The sequence below is a fragment of the Hakea prostrata genome, chromosome 1 (assembly GCF_041222555.1).
Source record: "Hakea prostrata isolate BN-2017 chromosome 1, UWA_Hpros_2, whole genome shotgun sequence".
In the NCBI taxonomy this organism is placed as follows: domain Eukaryota; kingdom Viridiplantae; phylum Streptophyta; class Magnoliopsida; order Proteales; family Proteaceae; genus Hakea; species Hakea prostrata.
In genome coordinates, this window is record NC_142600.1 from 73773564 (window position 1) to 73793994 (window position 20431).

Below are 20431 nucleotides of genomic sequence, written 5' to 3' on the forward strand. Positions count from 1 at the left end.
TCACGACAAAATCGAGCTCTCCGTCGTTGAAGTCACGTGTGCTGCGTAGTGCTTACTCCGCCAACCTGAAATGTCCCATCTGTCGATTTTCACCTCGAAGGTATCGGTTTATATTTTGTCCACGTAAAAATCAGAACACAATTTGTCTTCTTTGGGACCTTGTTTGCGTTCGGCGCCATTAATACGCTTAACCATTAAACGATACAATTTGAGCCATTCGATCGATCTGGTCAAGATCAAAAATCTTCATCGAAAATCAACAGTCAAAATCTCATTAAGATTGAAATTTTGACTAAAATCCTAATTCTTGCCAATGGAGGGTAGTAGGATGGTTAGGAACCCTTCGGGACATGGGTTCCCCGCCGGCATATCCTCATTAAAAGCGCGTAAAAAAAAATCCTAATTCTCTGGAGTAGTAGGATGGCTAGGAACTTGACTTCACACTGAAGAAATCGTGGGTTCAACTCTTCACGCCGTATATGTAATATCCTCATTCCCAATTTTCTTATATATAAAAGCGCCTTATACCCGAAAAAAAAATCATAATTCGATTTGAATTATCAATGCAAAGTTGGTTGAGTGGTAAGATCCATACTTTTTCGTTTGAGAATGGATTCGACTCCTGCGGAAAGGCATTTTCAGTATTAAAAAAAGTGCCAATTCCCAAAATGAAAAAAAAAATCCTCAAATTGTGGAAACCGGCACTTAACGGTATCAAAATTCCTTCTCTTTATTTGAACCATTTGAGGGGTGAGGACTGGGGACACTAAATTAATAAAAATAATAATGAATTTTTTTTCATTCTATGCACTGTTTTTGTTTTTTTTTTTTTTGGGGAGAATCATTATGTGCACCTAAGTTAGCTAAATTTTCTGTCTGCCCACTTAAGTGACAAAAAATTATCTTAAAAAAAAGTGACAAAAATTACATGATATCAATAATAGCCCTTTTGAGAAATTACAAGTTTTAACACGATTATTTTTCAAATTTAAAATGTTTTAATACAAGAATACCCTCGTCCATTGTCCCTTCTTCACTCTTGTCATCTCTCTTCTTACGAGTGGAAGGAGAGATTGACAGAGCTGAGAAGATTTAGAGATTCCATTTATGGCCAGAAGACCAAGACCCTTGGGCCCTAGGGTTTTGTGAAAGAGTGATGGTTGTACTAGGAGACCCAGCTATATTCTATTTAGATATATTTATAAATAGATTGTAACTCATATTTTATGATATCATTGAATTCAGTTTTCTATGCGATCACATGGTATCAGTTATGCTGTTTGGCTAACGCCATCTTGATCCTAGTTTTTAGGCTTTTTGTTTCTCTTTCGAGTCTTGTGCTTTCTTGACTCTGTTTTTGAGGTTTTCCTTCTGCAACCTTCATTTTTGAGGTTTTCTTTCTCTGCATAATGGCGATGAATTTGTCTACTCCTGTGTTGGTTACCTTCAATACCAATTCTCAACTTTTACCTTTGTTGCAACATCATATCCTATTAGGTTATGTTGATGGATAGTTTTCTCGTCCAACCTCACCTGCTCTGCTTGGATCTGAAGGTTTTGAAGGATCAACTAGTTCTAATGGTGTTTCTTCTACTGATGCTTAGGATCGGCAAAATCAATTGATCCTTGGATGGATTGTGTCTTCTCTTTCTAAAACAGCCTTACCTCATGTAATTTCAGCAAGGACTTCGCAAAAAGCTTGGCAATTGCTTGGTAAGGTTTTCTCCTCTGTATCCAAATCTCGTATTTTACATCTAAAGAATTGTTTGTTTTGTCTTCAACAGGGATCTTCTGTTGTCAGTGATTTTCTCCTTTTAGTTCAGATCTATTGCCGACACTCTTGCCACCGTCGACAGTCCAGTGCCGGATGAGGACCTTGTCTTGGCAACCTTACAAGGTCTTGGTGAGGAGTATCACGATTTTTCGACCTCTGTTGAACTTCGAGCAAATCCAGTTAGTTTTAAGGACCTTGTTGGTCTTTTGTTAACGCATGAATTGAATCTTGCTTTCAATTCAACTTCTTTCTGCTCTTACTACAAATCTTGCAACTCGTGGAGGATCTAATCATTTCTCTCACTCTAGATCTGGCTATTCTGGTCGTGCTCATACTTGGAATCGCACCAATTTTGGAGGTGCCATGAGTTCTTCAAGTCACGGCCGATCCTATTTTCGTGGTCGTGGTCGTAATTTAGGTTATTATACTGATAGAAATTCTAGATCTCAGAATAACAAAGTTGTGTCTCATTTTGATGGTGGCTTTGGTATAAATTTTTCTACTAATCGCAATAATGAAAATTCACAGTCCTATTATTTTGCTTCTCGTTCCTTCAAGGAGGAACCTCGTCTTATGTGCCAACATTTGTGAAACTAAAGGTCATAAATCACCCAACTGTCCACGTCGATTCAATCATGCCTTCATCGGTAATCTTTTCTCCTATTCTGCACTTGGAACGTTTGCTTTGTCCTCTAAAAAGTCTATCTGATTACTGGATAGAGGATCTAATTGTCATCTATCTGCAGATATTTCTAACTTGGCTCTTTGTGAGCCTTATACTGGTTTCGAATTTATCACAGTAGATAATGGTCAACGGATTTTAGCTACTCATATTGGCAACTCATATGCTTCCTTATTTGGAAAGTGTTTTGTTCACATTAGAATAGGTTTCCATTATAGATCTCGAGATAGAATCGAGCTTTTCAAGCTCAATCGACGAAGAAGAAGAAGAGGAGGAAGACAATAGCATGAGATCTGAGACATGGAGATTGAATTGTTGAAGAATTTATGCAACAACTTCCACTAAAAACTGGAAGGTGAAAATTAGAATGGATTGGTGATTCTATGTTCCAGGGAAAAACTAGACTTTAGGTGGATTTTACCCTATATTTCAATCCCAAGCTTCTTCTTTGGAACCCCTAATTCAATGTCTCTGCCTGTGGGAAAATTTGCGATGCTTTTGATATGTTTTCACGGCTCAAAAATTCAAGTCTATGCCGTCTCAATAGTAACTAGAGGGAGAAATCCTTCTCACGTCCAAACTTCAAATCAATCATTTTAGGTTTATAATTTCTAAAAACCTTCTCTGTTTCAAATCTAGAAGTTCAATTTAGTATATATAAATCTCTCTCCCTGCTCTCAGATTCTGATGGAATTGAAGTAGAAGATGAAAAGCTGAAGGAGAAAAATGTAAAAAGGAGAGTGTGGATTAGGAGAAAATGTACAGTTTGCCATTTGTTCATGCTGTAAATCTAATAGATCTGAAACCAATTTCTTGTAGCTTTCCTCATTTGATAAAGAAAACCTACATTGATTGGACTCGAAACCTGGTTCCGAAGAAGTTGGTAATGCAACTTACAGTGACTTAATTATGCAACTCTGGGGAAGACAATCGTTGCTATCACATTAGATCAAACGTGAATTTCAACTGGCTTTTTTTTTAATTATTATTATTTATTATTATTTTTTTTAAGATTTCGTAAAATAAATAAATAAATAAATAAGAAAACTTATATTTCTCTTTACCCGAGGCAAACTGGTCATTTCAATTTCAAAGTTATAGAAACTTATAATGGATAACTGGTAATTTTTTAAAAGGGCAACTGTGGACAACATGTAATTCTGCCACTTAAGTGGGCTAACAAGAGTTTGGATCCAACTTAAGTGGGCAGCATGAAGAAAAGTTCAACAATAATCATGTACGCACTGAATCATCAATATTGCAGTCTAAAGGAGCTTGGATCATCTCCTTTTTGGAGGAGCACTATGTGCTTTCCAAACGTTTTTTACCACACATTTTATATGAGGTCCATGTAGGACCCACTGAGGCTACCACTCTTATATTATTTTATTAGTTTCAGACATGAGTTCCACACAAAATGTGTGGTAAAAAATGTCAGGAAAGCAAATAGTACGTGTTCAACTGGATGCCTAGGATCACAGGCAAATTTAAAAATAATGCCAGCCACTAACCCTATGTCAATGCAATTGCCAATGTAATAAAACCCAAACGATATATTGGTTTGGATGTAATTCTAGAGTATGTATGGTTGCAAGGAGGACAAAGGAAAGTAAAATGAAGTGAAAGAAATTTGTTTTCCCTTTTATGTTATATGTTATTTGGTCACTTACGGAGTAAAATTAATTTAAATTTACCTAGTTGTTTGGCTGTAAAAAAAATTTAAGTCTTGATTATGACATTCGATGATAAAATGTTCCTAGTGCAACGTATTGCACTGAAAACATCACATGCCTTGTCAATATATCACACTTTGTGTTTATACTAATTCTACATTGTAAACCTCCACATTTATGTCCATCTGCTCATACCACACGAACACATGGATACTCACCCTCTCTGCTCGTTTGGCTAAATAGACCCCAAGCTTCACCGGGTAAAATTATGTTGCACCATGCTAGAGATCAACACATTCCATGTAGTGACATCTCTCATACACATTTCATCAAACAAGTTTGTGCGTTGTCTAGGTCATCCAACTTGGCATATATATCGAGTATGTATTGGAACTAGATCAAATAGTCCAACCTAAAACGATTGAACCCTCCTAACTTATTTTTTTTTGGTCAAAAAATAGAAATTCATTGCTAGATACTGAACTCCAAACTAATCTTTAAAACTTCTAAAACTATGCTCTGACTAAGCCAATCTATTGCTAAGATATTTCCCTAAAACGCTAAAATAGTTGTTTGACAATTTAAAAGACACATGCACTTTTTGCACTCCCAAAACTTTAGCAAGAAGCAGCCTATCGCGAATCACCTCAACTGATGTCACATTGTAGAAGTGCTAGTGATTCCCTTGCATTGTTCTACCACAAAACCTCCTGCCTATCGAATCCTATAGTAGGCATCCCCTCCCTCGCTGAATCTATTTCTTTGTTCCACGAGCCATCTGCATATAAAGAGAAGCCATCTTGATCCGCATCAAGATTTGCATTCACAAATAGGGACGAGGATGAGTAAGCAATATTAGGGCCATCTTCCCTTTGTTGCAAGATTTCTGCATGAATGACATAAAAAGTGTTAAGAGTGTAAGTAATTGATGGATTTTAGTCCTCTATATAGTGCTGCATTTTGGGTTTTCCAAATGCACCAAGCGAGTGAGCTCCAAATTTGATCTAAATTCCTCATTGTCATACCTTTTGAAATTATTATAATAAAACTTATCCAATCATGTAGCTAGGTACCATGGGCACCCATGGTATTTATATAGAGAGGGGAAAGTCTCCAACATTCCATTGCATGATTGCATAAGAAAAATGTGTGAATAGCGTCCTCCTTCGGATGTCCATAGATCAAGCAAATGGGGACTTGGGCTGCTCCTTGATGAAACAAGGAGGACCCAATTGCCATAGCTTCATATGAGGTTTTCCAAAAGAAATGTTTAATCTTAGGTAGGGTATGGATATTCCAAATTTCATTCCAACAACCAAAAGGAGTAGAGGAGGATGATGTATTACCTTGTGAATCAGCCAAAGAGAAACACTGATAATATGTTGATTTAACTATAAATTTACCCTTTTTTGATTTGCACAAATCCAAGAGTCCTCAGTCTACGGTGAGAGGATGGGTAAGGTTTGATTGGCTTCCACGTCCCAAGAAGTAAACAATATTTGTAATAAAGTTGTCCTCCATTGTAATGAATTCCAATCAAAAAGTTCATGAACTAGTCTAGGGCCATTAATTTGTGGGGGGCTAGAAATGCACCTACAAGGTAGTGATGGGATCCATTAGTCTTGATACATATTAGTTTGTAGCCCATTTTCCACTTGCCTAAGAATTCCCTGTTTCATTACGTATCTATCGGCTAGCACACTTCTCCAACCCCAATAACAATTTGAAGGGACCTCTACTTCAAGTAAATGTCTACCCTGAGATACTTTGCAGACATCACCTGGGCCCAAAGGGAATTAGGGTGATTTAGAATTCTCCAATTTTGTTTTGCAAGTAAAGCTTTGTTGAAGTAGTGGATATGCTTAAAACCCATGCCTCCCTCACTCTTGCTCTTACATAGAGTTTCTCATTTAACCCAATGTATTCCCCAACCTTGGTCATTTTTCCACTAGAATTGTGTTATCCATTGATTCATTAGACTACATAATTCATTAGGAATCAAGAAACATGACATAACATGTACTAGTAATGTAAAAGCTACAACCTTAATAAGTTCTTTCTCGATACCCATGGTATAAGTGATGTCATTTCTTAGTCCCTAGGGAGTTTTGGAGCTAAAAAACACAATTGATTTCTTCGGATTAATGTGTAGTCCTGAGACCAATTAATAGTCTTGGAGGAGGGTATTAATGGAATATGCATTTTGGATAGTGGCAGAAGGAAACAACACATAGTTATCAGTAAAAAGTAGATGATTTACTTCTAGCTTTGATGTATCAATTTAATATTGGGGAGTCTAGAGATGTCTCGAGGAGTAAAAGTCTCCTAACAGAGAATAAAAATATAGGGGCTAAAAATATCATATTAAACCCTTTTAACCAAAATACTAGCCAAAATGCTTTTATGATGCATAGTCATGGGTATGGATGTTTTTGTAAATATATTGGGAAGCGGTCTAACCTCAACTACATTCTCAGGAGATTACTTTATAACTATTTAAATATAACATGAAACTTCACTCCTACGTTAAAAAGAATCAAACTCTTAACCTTATACTATGAAGCTTTGGTGTTTTAAGATGAACTAATCCCTTAAAATTCCTTTATAAGTTTAAAAGAAAGGAAAAAAAAAAAAGAAAAAAAGGAAAATCATTGATATAGATAGTCTGCTATTGTGATAATGAGCAATTAGGCAATCAACCGTGTCTGCATGATGAGACTTCCATGTTCCATCCTCCATTTCGAAGAAATAGCGTCAGACTAGGACATTATACAGGAATTGCGTAGATAATAAGTTATGATGTTTCATTACCATAGTTTAATCGCGTAATAATATAGGGGATTTTTGAAAAATCCACTATTATTTTTTTCTTAGAACACTAAAATTTAATTAACCGGATCTCTCAGACTCAACAGCTCCACAGTTCAATCTTTCCCCTCCCGTCATTTCGTAACTGGATGCTTCTTCGTCTCTCTCCAACCTCCCTGTCTCCCGAAACTGTCCTTTGAAATTCTCTGAATCCTCTGTCATCAGTTTTAATTTACTCGTACTGAGGTTTATAGGGTTTCGTTTTCCTCTTCTGGGTTAGAATCAAAGCCAGAAGTTAACGGATTTTGGGTTGCTGTCTACTTGAGGTTAGTGGAGTAAAACATTTGTAATTGCAGTTAAATGTTTTTTCTTCCGTTAAGGGTTGAATTCGTAGATTTATTTAGTTGGGATGCTTGAATTGCAGTCTGGTGGTTGGTTCCCCTGTTTAACAATCGCATCCTTGCAAAAATGTCTTTAGTATGTCTGGAATGATTCAATTGAGATTATTCTGAGCTTTGGGTAGATTTTGTGATCTTCACGAGACTTCTCTGGTTTCGATAGTAGTGTAGTAGACAATGGAACTAGAGAGATCTCAGAGATGGACTGACAATCGCGTTTCATTTTCGTTGGAGATGGGCTTTGAAGTTTTAGCATGGTGTGCTGGCATTTCAAAGTAGTAGATCATCCCATAGTCTAGTCCTTTGATGGTTTCAGGAAGGTTTTGAATAGGAAACTATATCTTTGTCGTCCACAATTTTATCTGAGTTTTTGATAACTGTTCTCTTGAGGTATGTACCTTCTGATCCTTGTCCTCTAATTCTGGAAAATGATATGCTGTATCCGTTGGCATACGATATTCATCTCAGTGCAAGAATGGCCGTCCAACAACAATAACAACAACACTTCGGCTAGGTGGATACTGGAAAGGACAAAATATTAAAGTAATTGAAGAAGAAAAGAGCACAACCACATTAACAATCACCCAGCTATATTCTGAATAGATGGGGTTAGTTACCCAGATCCTTGGCATCCAATCAGCTCTTTTGGAGCTCATGGTTGATTCACGGCCAAACTTTGCATATCTTCCCTTACTACTACTGCCAGGTTCATCTTAGGCTTGCCCATTGTATTTCTAAATCATTCAACCCAAATCAAATCACTCCTCTAAATTGGTGCATACCAGGGCTTTCTTGAACATGAGCACAGTAGCACACCACCTCAAATGACTTTAGAGCTTATCCTCTATCATGCAACTCCTTAGTCAGCACTAATATGGTCATTCCTAACTTTAGCCATCCTAGTTTTATTGCACATGTATTCCAACACTCTCATTTATGCTACAACTTGATTGTTATGTGACACTTCTTAGCAACCCAGCATTTGTAGCCAGTTGAACTATTGTCCTATGTAATTTCCTTTTAGGATTTAGAGGAATACATTGATGATTGATCACAAAACTCCGTACGCATTCTCCATAACATGCATCACATTTTAATTCTCTATGTAACATCATTCTTATGTCGCCTTCTATTTTTATTACAGACCCTAATATGAAATATCTAAACTTGTTACTCTGTACTCTCTCTCTGTCTCTCTCTTTCTCCAGTTTGTTAACTATCTTTTTGCAAGTTACACACCATATATTTTGTCCTTGACTCCTTGTTCTACTTGTCTTAGACCTCTTGATTTCAAGGATTATCACACCTAATAATCCGTCCTTGTTCTACTTATCTTAAGCCTAACAAATAAGGGCTTGAAGATGATAGTTCTAATTGAGAAATTCAGTACCTTGACTTCCCAAGGATCCCACATTAGTTACCATGTAGTTGTTCATATCTTTGATTATATCCATACAATTACTTGTCACCCTCATACTATGTATTATTATATTAATTATTTAATTTAAGAAGTTATTTGGAGTTGTCACCTAGAGAATAATTGGATTTGTTTGTGAAGTATGAGAGATATAGGAGAAGTTGTAGGAGTTCTAACTACTTGCTTGCTCATTTAATAGGTTAACATGAATTATGTTAGAAGTTATTGATTAAGGAGTCCATACCACTGTTTATGTGGATAGTAATGTGACCAAAATTCATGAGTAATGTTCACGTGAATGACATTTAACTTCTTAATGATGTTTTTCATTTTATGCCCTTAAATGGATGTTAGGATATGGAAGGAAATAAGAATTTCTTTAGGACGATAAGGTAGGAACACGACCAAAAAGTAGGATAAAATAAGGAATAAATGATAGGGTACTAAAAGAAACTTAGAAGAAAAATAAAAATAAAAAAAGGAACATAATATAAGGTGTTGGGCTTGTCTTCAACCTTCAAACAGGAACAAGGGCAGTAATGAGGTTACTGCAGGATCAATATCTCACTCAAAAGCAATCCAATCAGTCTGAAAATTTAATTTTCAGTTTCTGGGTAAAAGGCCCCTTTAAAAAAGAGTTGGGGGGGGTTAAAAGTATAAAGAATGGGGGGGGGGGGGGGGGGGGGGGTTTTTTTTTTGGGGGGGGGGGGGGGGGGTTAGGGGGGGGGGGAAAAAAAAAAAAAAAAATATGTTGGGGGGGGGGTTCGGGTTCCTCCTGTCTTTTTTTGTTTTTTTTTTTTTTTGTGTTGTGGGTTTTTTTTTTTTTTTTTGGATGAATAATTAATCAATTAAAAGACGAGACAAATACAAAGAAAGATCCATGGGCAAAGGATCAAGGGGGAGAATGGATTTGGGTGTTGAGGCCCTAGGCAACAACAATGAGTCTGTTCCTTGGGGAGTCAACAACCGGGGGGGAGGGAAAAGCAGAAATTTTAGAGGATACATCAAAATAAATAGCATTCCAAATAGCATCAATGGATTGGGATTTAGAAGTCCAGCGCCGAAGGTTTCGCTCCCACCACAGATGGTGGACTGAAGCCCCTAAAAACAAGCCTGCCTATTCGGTCACAAATAGAGGTACCTGAGAAGTTACTCAAAACCCAAGACCAGTCCCTAATAAACCCAAATGATCGACGACAGCGGGGCCAAATGAAGTTAAGGGCTTTTCTCCAAAGAGCACTGGAGAAAGGGCAAGAAAAAAACAAATGTTCGATGTCCTCAGAGCTATTCCAGCAAAGAATGCAATTTAGGTTCACAGGGATGTGGTGGGAAGCAAGGAATGACTGGGTTGGTAAGGCAGTGTTTAGGGCTCTCCAAAGGGTAAGAGAGGGGCGAGGAATATGACCTTTGAACCAAACCAATGGGGGCCATAGGGGGGGAGGGGAGGGGGAACGAAACAAATTCCAAGCAGACTGAGTGGTGAATATTTTGGAAGAAGAGGGGATCCGAATAACTCTATCGTGGGGAAGGGAAAGGATAGGGGGGAGAGGGTTCCAAACTTGCGTGAGACAATGGTGAGGGGGAAGGACCGAGGAACCACTAGAGATAAAATGTGAAAGGCGGGTATTTTTGGGAATGCGAGTCTCATAGACCGTGCGGGGAGAAAAGAGATTGAGAAGAATACCCATCGGATGCCAAGGATCTAGCCAGAAAGAAGTAGAGGAACCAGAGGAGATCTGGATGGTGATGGCAGGGAGAGCATGAGGTCTGAGGAGAAGCAATTTCCTCTATGACCAGGAAGGATTAGGAGGAATAGGGGCAGTCCAGAAAGAGTCAGATTTGAGAAGATAAGATTGAACCCATTTAACCCAGATAGAGTCATGGTTAGTGACAATTTTCCAAATGAGTTTGAGCAACGCAGCAGAATTGACTTCTTGGATTCTGCGGATTCCAAGACCCCCTTCAGATTTGGGTCTACAAATGTTGGCCCAGCTGATGGGGCGAAGGAAACGCATAGATTCCTGGCCTTTCCATAGGAAAGCACAGAAGAGAGATTCCATTGCACACGAGATGGCTTTGGGGATCGGGAAAATGCCACACCAATAGAGGTAGGAAGATTGGAGCACAGATCGAATGAGTTCAACCCTACAGGCAAACGAGAGTAGTCGGCTTTTCCAGAGTTGGAGGCATTTACGGATATGATCCAACATGGGCAAGCAATGATGGCGGGAGAGCCTACCCGGGATAAGAGGGAGACCAAGGTAAATCACAGGGAAGGAGCCAGCCTTAAACCCCGAAAGATTAAGGAGATTTGAACGCAGAGGCTCAGACACACCTGAAAGGAAGAGGGATGATTTATCGAGGTTGACCTTAAGGCCGGAGATAGATTCAAAGAAGGAGAGAGCGGAGATGATGGAAGATATGGAAGAAATGTCAGCTTTAGCGAAGATCATGAGATCATCAGCAAAAGCAAGATGGGTGAGATTGATAGCTTTACACTTTGGGATGGGAGAAATAAGAAGTTGATCAGTCTTGGCTTGGAGAATACGGGAGAGCACCTCTAGAGCCAAAGAGAAAAGGAAGGGAGAAAGGGGACAACCTTGCCGAATTCCAACCCGAGAGGGAAAGAATTCGGCCGGCGAGCCATTGGTTAGAACAGAGAATCTTGGAGTAGAGATGCAGACCTCAATCCAATGGATGAAGGAAGGAGGGAAACCCATAGCGGAAAGAACATCACTGATAAAGTCCCAGCGGATAGAATCAAAAGCTTTGTGGAGGTCAACTTTGAGGAGGGCCGCAGGGGAATGAGAGGATCTTTCGAACCCCCTAACAACCTCGGCACAAAGGAGAATATTAGCCGCGATACTACGACCTAAGATAAAAGCTGATTGGTTGGGACTAAACAGGGTTGGCATGATCTTCTTGAGCCTATTCGGTAGGATTTTGGATATGAATTTGTAGAGAAGATTACAAAGGGAGATGGGGCGAAAATCAGAAACAGAAGAGGCTCCAGCTTTTTTGGGGATAAGACAGAGGAAAGTTTGGTTGATGGAAGAGAGCTGAGAGGGATTGAGAAAGAAACTGCGGACAGCTCTAATAAGGTCGACCTCAATGAGATCCCAAGCACAAGAGAAGAATCCCATACTAAATCCATCAGGGCCCGGGGCACGGTTTGATTTGTGGGAACGGATGGCCAGAGTAATCTCATCATGGGAAGGAATTGAGAAAAGAGAGGGAAGAGAGAGGGGATCAACAAATTTATTGATAAGACCAGGGGGGAGAGGAGGGCGGAGCGGGAGAGAAGAAGGAGCGAGAAGATTAGAGAAATAAGACACAACCTCGGCTTTGATTCCTGAGGGGTCAAAGATCCAAGAACCATTACTAGAAAGGAGGGCAGGAATGGAGTTGTAATTATTTCGGGCTTTAAGAGAGCGATGGAAGAAAGCAATATTAGAGTCTCCAAGTTGGAGCTAATTAATTCTAGCCTTTTGCCGGAGGAAACTTTCTTCAAGGGAAGCAAGAGACGATAATTCAGAAGAGAGAACCCGCTCATTCTCCGCTAGCAGAGGATTGAGAGGGTCAATCTGGAGAAGGGATTGAGTACTTAGGAGATTTGAATGGCAAGTAGAAACCCTAGAGGAGATATCTCCGAAAGTAGAGGAGTTCCAACTACGGAGCGCTTCCTTAGTGTTCCTAAGACGACGGGCAAAAGCTATTAGGGGAAGAGAGTGACAGTGGACAGGCTTCTCCCAGGCTTCCTTGACAGTGGGGAGAAAGGACTGGTTGGAGGTCCACATATCAAAGAATTTGAAAGGTTTAGGACCAAAAGAGGAGGAGGGGAGAAGACGGACAAGGCAGGGAGAGTGATCAGAAAGGCAAGCTGGAGAGAAAGAGGCATGGGAGTCCGGGAAGGATGAGAGCCAGTGATGGTTAACAAGAAAGCGATCAAGTTTAGATGCAATTCTATGTTCACCAATACGCCGATTATGCCAAGAGAGAGAGTGGCCCGACCAACGAAGATCAGTGAGACTAGACGAGTTGAGATATCTTGATCTCAACTCGACCTTGATTTGTCTCAATAATCCTTCCCCCTTTGTTGGTTTTGGTGTTTTGGTCAGAAACTTGGTCGGTTCTTTACCTAGGTTACATTAAGATACTGTTTAGCTCATATACAACAAAGATCTATTGATTTTGAAGAAAATCTTGAAGCAAGGTGAGCTTTCTTCCCAAACTTCATATATTTATTTTTTTCTCTCAAAAACTATGTTCTACATTGATGGAGGTGGTGCTGGTAGAGCAGAAGTTGGAAGAGCTGCTTAGTCATTGATTTTACTTTTGTACTCTCATGGTGTAACTTATAAGAACACCGATGTTGTAATGTGAAGTTATGAATAATTGAACATGTTTGATGTATTTATTTTGACTTTAAACCTTTATATTTTCGTTTATATCAAGTAATGGTTGTGTGAATCTTTTTTTTAGGTTTGCATGTTTGCTCCCTCAACATATCAGCTTCAAAGTTTGGGTCGTGTTGGATTCTACTAGGAGTTCAATTAGAGTTTGTATTGGAGTAAAATTAGAGTTTGCATTCATGTAAAATTCTATTCCTTGTAATAGTGTACTTTCCACTTAATTATAAATAGAGGGCTTGAGATCATTGATCAATAAGCCATTCCACCCAAAATCGTGTTTTTCAACATGGCATCAGAGCCTAAGTCCGATTAGGGAGGAGAAAGAAGAAAAAGAGAAAAAAGATCCGATGCGTCACTGAAACCGTAACCTTCCGCCTTCTTTTACTTCTGGTTTTCTTCTGCTCTGAAACTCTGCAACTGCTTCGTTACCAAAACCGAAACCGTAACCTTTCGCCTTCTTCTTCTTCTGGTTTTCTTCTTCTCTGAGTTTCTGAAACTAGACTCCTATCTCCATCGCAGTTTTGATTTTCGAAACGATATTCTGAATTTCTGAAACCAGACTCCAAGCAGTTCTGATTGCCGAAACGATATTCTGAAACTCTGAACCCAGACTCCCATCTCCATCGCAAACTCCATCGCAGTTCTGATTTCTGAAACCAGACTCCATCTCCATCTCCATCGCAAACTCCATCGCAGTTCTGATTTCTGAAACTAGACTCCATCTCCATCTCCATCGCAAACTCCATCGCAGTTTTGGTTTCGTAACGATAGCTTTACAGCCTCTTACATCTTCTTCTATCTTCTTCTTCTGAGTTTTGAAACGATACCTCCTTAAAAACATACTCAACCCTTGAACCAAATCAGACCAGGGGTCTACTTGTAAATTCTTATAGATGGTCTTTTTTTGAGAATTCATAGTTTTACAAGGACTTATATGAAATTATTCATCTTTACAGGGGCCTATCTGTAATTATTCATATTTTGAAGGGACTTTATGTAATGTTGCATATTTCTAAGGGCCTATTTGTAATTATTAATGTTTTAGGGGTTTTTATGTAATTATCCATATTTTCAGGGGCTTTTATGCGATTTTGCATATTTTGGAAAGAAAGAAAAAAATGGTGTTCCTTATATGCACTTTTTGAATCGTGGTTTGGCTATTGCATTCTGCGACATTTCAGTTATTTTTGAAAGGGTGAAGACTGAAGAACTGCAGACAATTTTTTCAATATGGCAACTACCGATGGTACTACTGCTCCTATTGGCTTCGAATATTATCTATCCCACTCTTCATCCTCTTTCGGTAAGATTTGATGGCACAAATTATTTGATCTGGTCTCGATCTGCTTACCTGACTATTGCTGGAAGAGGACTAGTTGGACACATTACGGGCACCACTATCAAACCTACTACCGCATGTGTTTTACAGGATAAATGGATATCAAATGATTCTCTTATTATGTCATTCCTTTTGAATTCTATGCATCCAAATATTGCCCGGAGTTACCTATTACTTGATACTGCAGCTTAAATCTGGAAGGCTACTATTGAAACCTATGGACAGTTGGAGAATGATGCACAGGTTTATGAGCTACGAAAGAAGCTTCGTGAGACTACCCAAAAGGAACTGACTTTGGCCCAATATTATGCTGAGTTGTAATCTCTTTGGCAGGAGCTGGATCATTATGGGGATTATCATTCCATTAACCCAGATGATGTGACTACTTATAGGAAGCACATTGATAAGATTCGGGTATATAACTTCTTGGCAGGTTTGAATGTGGAGTACGATTAGATCAGAGTGCAAGTCTTAAGTCGTTCGCTCTTTCCTACACTAAAACAGTCTTATGCTTTTGTTCAGTGTGAGGAAAGTCGTCGATTAGCCATGCTTCATACTTTTATTATAGAGAAATCAGCCTTACAGTTTGTTCGCACTAAATCTGATCCAGTTAAGGAGATTGTCAAGTGTGAGCACTGTCACAAACCATATCATACAAAGGCAAATTGTTGGAAACTGCATGGGAAGCCTGCTGATTTTGAGCAAAAATGAGCACAAAGAAAGGGAAAACCAAAGGCTAATCTTTTTGAGACAGTTTCCACCACACCCTCTGCAAATGTTGGATTTTCACGGAGGAGTTCGCTACTCTGCGATGTATTCTGCAGTCTTCTACTGCCGGTACAGCCTTGACCACTGCTTCCTCTACTACCCATACCAACTCCTACCTTGCTACTTCAGGTAAAACTTTTACAGGCTTTCAAGTTTCTTCAGTTTCTACTCCTTGGATCATTGATACAGGAGCCACAGATCATATGACAGGTTTATCCTCCTTTTTCTTACAATATTCCCCAATTTCTGGAAAGGATAAAGTTTGAACTGCTGATGGCTCCTATTCTTCCATCGTTGGAAAAGGGACCATTCAGCATTCTCTATCATTTTCTTTGTCTAAAGTTTTACATGTTCCCGCTTTCTCTACTAACTTGCTCTCTATCAGTAGTCTTACACATGACTCAAATTGTAAAGTGACTTTTTCCCCATTTTACTGTCTTCTAGGATCTGGTCATGTGGAAGGAGATTGGATGTGGTAAACTAGACAATGGACTTTATTTTCTCGAGCCGATTGGAGAATCTGCGTCTGCTTTAACTACATCTTCTAATCCGGTCCATTCGGTAATATCGGACCTTCATCAGTGGCACCGTAGGCTAGGTCACCCCCCTTTAGAAACTCTTAAGAAAATATTTCCTGATTTGGTTTCTTCTTGTAACAAGGATAATTTTTTTTTGTGAAGTTGCGAAGCAGACTCGTTCTACTTATTTACCTTCTCTTCATAATAGAACAACTATTCCTTTTATGCTAATTCATACTGATGTGTGGGGTCCCTGCTGACGTGTCTATTTACGGCCATAGGTACTTTATTACTTTTATTGGTTGTCACTCTCGTTTTACATGGATTTATCTTTTAAAACAAAAAAAAAATGAGGTTTTCCGATGTTTTCATGATTTTCATAATATGATTAAAACTCAGTTCAATGCCACTGTGAAGATCTTTCGCAGTGACAATGGCGCAAAGTATATTGATGGTGAATTTCAAAGATATCTCTCTGACTCTGACATAATACATCAGATCAGTTGCGTTGATTCGGTTGCCCAAAATGGGGTTGCCGAAAGGAAGAATCGGCATCTCTTAGAGATAGCCCGTTCCATTATGATTGCTATGAATGTACCTGACCAATACTGGAGTGATGTTATACTCACTGCTTCTTACCTCATGAATAGGATGCTCAATAGGATACTTGGTTTTAAATGTCCTAATAAGATTCTTTAGGGAACCTCTTCTTTTGTTATTCCCCTAGGGGTATTGAAGTGATTAACGTTGAAGAGGATGGGCAGATTTTGTTGTTTAGGAGAAGGTGGAGTAAGGGCCATTTTGGCAATTAGGTTGTTGAGGCTTTAATTGCAAATAAGGAAAGAAGGATCCCTTTGACCTGCCAACTAACACAACCAATGGTGGGTTAGTTTAGTGGTTAAAAGCCTAACCTCCCATGGGGAGGTCCTGGGTTCGCACCCATCCGGCGGCGCCATGTTATTTGGCGCAGAGGTTTCTTTTGGGGGGGGGGGGATGCGAACTTGTCACCTTAAACGATGGCCTCCCCACTCCCCTTTGATCCCCTGGCTCCCCCCTTGAACCCTCCGATAAGCCTCTGAACCCCTCCTGCTTCCCTGACGCATTTCCTTCCATCTCTCCCGCTAAACCTTGGAATTTCCTCTTCACCTCCTCCACCTCTAACTCCATCATCAATGATTGCAACCTTTCTTTCATCCCCACTGCTCCCTTGTCGGCTGCCCCTACTCCTCACTGCCTGCCTCTTGCTACCGAGTAGAGTATCCTTCTTTGGCAATCAACCATTGTTGGACAGTTTCTTGGCCCTCCTCTCCCTGCTAGTATTGTAAAAACCTCTTTTTCCATGCAATGGAAAGGAAGACAATCTTTAGACTTTTTCGTTCTCGACTCTGGCTTCTTTCTCTTCAATTTCCATTCCTTTGACTGCAAAGCCTGTGCTCTTGAGGGTTCCCCTTGGTTCGTTGATAAATCCCCTATTTTCTCCGGCCATGGTATCCTTCAATGCCCCTCCACAGGGTTGACTTCAGCACAATTCCCCTTTGGATAAATCTCCCTGGTCTCCCTCTAGATTTCTGGAATATAGAAAGCCTCGGCCGTATCGGATCTGCCGTTGGAAGACCTCTCCGCTTTGATCATAAAACTTTGAACTTCAAAAGGCTCTCCTATGCCCGAATTTATGTTGAAGTGTCTGCTGCTCATCCTCTCCCATCCTCCATCTCCAATGTTGATGATAATGGGCTCAACTATAGTCAAGTCATTGTCTATGACTGGGTTCCATCCAGATGCATCTCTTGTCGGCGATTTGGCCATGAGACTGGCTCTTGTTCTTCTGCTATCCTGAATGCTCCATCGACATCATTTGTCAAAGAATTTATGTTGATTCCTGATAGCCTTATCATCGACAACTTAGAAAATGTTCAATTGAAGTCTCATGCAACACCGTTGCCGCTGACCTAGAAGAGGTTGTTGCTGCCATTGTTGTTCAACACCAAGAAGGCACTGTCGTTGCCACTGCTGCTCAAGACCTAGAAGTAGCTGCTGCTGCCGTTGCTGCTTAAGACCCTTTACCCCCTACTGATTTTAGGGAAAATATCTCCGCTCCAATTAGAGAATTTTCTCATATTAAGCTCTTTGAAATTTCTGCTCCATCTTCAACAATAGAAACTTCAGCTACCGCCATTGTCGTTCAGGCTGCTCCTTCATCATCAACATTAGCGCCTTCTGATTCTCGTTTGCTGCCTGAAGCCAATACTTACCGGAGATGTAGAAGTAGACCAAAACTTGCACATACAGTGACAATTCCTTGCTTAGCTTCCCAGGTTGAGAAGTCCTTTGAGGACTTCTGTCAGTACACTGCAGTCAAAGCCTTTGCTTCCCCTGTCAAAGTTTGGATTACTGTTCCTTCCACAACTACTGAAGGATCTCCTTCCTTTATACGGTCTCTACAGGAGTCATGGCATCTCACCCTTGGCCCTCAAGCATCGCCCTTCCTCTTTCATGAAATCCTCACCTTTGAGATCTCTGCTACCCCCTCACCGCCTATTCACTCTCCCATTTTGGTTAACGTTATAGGGAAACTAACCACCGCCACTTCAATTTCCTCTCTCTCCCACGATCATCTTAACTTTCCCATTTTACCCTCCCCTAAGTGTTCCATATTGGGCCCTATGGCCCATGGGCCTAATCTTATTAACCCCTACTCCTCACCTCACTCTCCCCCCACCCTGTTTGGGACCTCTTTGCCCATTTCTCTAATCCCCGCCTCCCTCTGCCTCTCAACCTTCCTCCTCCAGCCCCTCTTTCCTGTCATCAGCCACTGCTCGCTTTGCCAAACCTTTGGCTTGTGATTTAAACCCTTCAGAGCATGCTTTTGATTCTCCTCTCTCGCCCCCCCTGTGCATGATCTTGATCATGCCGAGTGTAGAAGGAGTAATCATCCTATTAAAGGGCACAACCCATTCGGTGATGACTTCTTGGTTGATCTCAAGTCCTCCAAGAGAAAGAAGAAAAAGAAAAAATCCACAAAATAGTTTCTTTTTTGGCCTCTGTTTGACCCATTTTTCTTTGGGTCCTGCCCCAGTTTGCATTGTTTGTGCTCTTTAGCTTTGCTAAATTTCTGCCTTGATGTATGTGTGATTGTTCCGTTCTTTTAATGCATTTATTTTATTCATCCAAAAAAAAAAAAACCACAGTCAGCAATAATTAGTTCCTACTTTCGGTGAGAGTTGTTACCCTTTTGGATTCCAATCAGTCTGTAATTTTAGGGTTATGTTGGTTCTTGGAAATTTGGTTATACACTATAATCCGCCAAAGTTGATGCCAGGGAAGACAAATAAAGTAAATAAGTAATGCAAATGGATTTAAATTATAGTTGCTGGTTCAGATTAAGTTGCAGACTTTGTTCTCATGACAGAAGAAGTTTTAGGGAGCAAGGTCTAAGGATTTCAGTCACCTAGGGCAGGGAAACTCTACCCCAAGTGCTGGACCAAATCCAATGGTACCATTGGGATTGATTAGTTCATTCTCAGTGTAGTAAGGATGGCAGTAGTGATGGAAGAAATTATAAACAGAATAATTGTAAGAGTGAAGAAGAAAGTTGGAAGAAGGAAGACTTTTGGGGTGGAACTATAAGATGGAGATAGACTAGGTGAAGAATAATGATGAATACTAACCTGGTCCCTGGGATAGAAGAACAGGAAAAGAGAGAGATAGAACTTGAGGAAAGAGCATCTCAATTGAACTTAGCCATTGGTTCTAGCAAGCAAACTGCAGCATTTGACAAAACTTGAATTTTATTAATCCTATTCATCCTCCCTTTGACAACTGGTTGCAAAAACACTGGTGGTATTAAAATTGTATTCGGCAAAGAAACTTATAAATAGATGTAAAAATGAAGCTGACTGAATCTCCTTATGGGCAGCACCATATTCTGATATGATAAATTGCAAATTACGAAACAACAACAATAAGCCTTGTCCCAACTAAATGGGGTTGGCTACATGGATTCTTGCCTTCCAATTAGTTCTGTACAAGGCCATGCTAGATACTAGGCCTAAGCTATGCATATCCTTTCTCACCACTTCTCTTAAGATTATCTTAGGTCTACCCTTAGCTCTTCTAGTTCCTTCAATCGGGATTATATCACTTCTCCGTACAGGGGCATTTATAGGTCTCCATTGAACGTGGCCGTGCCACCTCAAACGACTTTCTCATAGCTTTTCACTTATGAGAGCAACTCCAAACCATCTCTAATATGATCATTCCTTATCTTATCCATCCTAGTTTTGCCACTCATCCATCTTAGCATCCTTATTTCTGCCACACTGAGTTTATCTATATGATTCTTTTTAACAACCCAACATTCTGCCCCGTACATCATAGCTGGTCGAACAACGGTCTTATAAAATTTTCCTTTAAGCTTTAATGGAATACGCTGATCACACAAGACCCCGGACGCACCTCTCCACTTCATCCACCCTATTTTAATTCTTTGGGAAACATCATCCTCTAAATCACCCCTTTTACTTATGATTGAACCTAGGTACCTAAAACAATCACTCTGAGGAATCTCCCTATCATCAAGTATCACCACCTCATCGTCTACCCGATCATGACTAAAGTTACAAACGAGATATTTTGTCTTCGT

The 20431-nt window shown here is 39.9% G+C and overlaps 1 protein-coding gene across 2 annotated transcripts in view; it reads left to right on the forward strand.

Moving 5' to 3' along the window:
* The first annotated feature begins 6806 nt into the window (after window positions 1-6806).
* LOC149029972 (mitogen-activated protein kinase kinase kinase YODA-like) overlaps window positions 6807-20431 on the forward strand; it is a 34726-nt gene continuing 21101 nt past the window's right edge. For both annotated transcript variants that reach the window (XM_089142287.1, XM_089142288.1), the window contains exon 1: window positions 6807-7263. The gene's annotated coding sequence lies outside the window, so the exon portion shown is untranslated. The remainder of the gene's footprint in view (window positions 7264-20431) is intronic.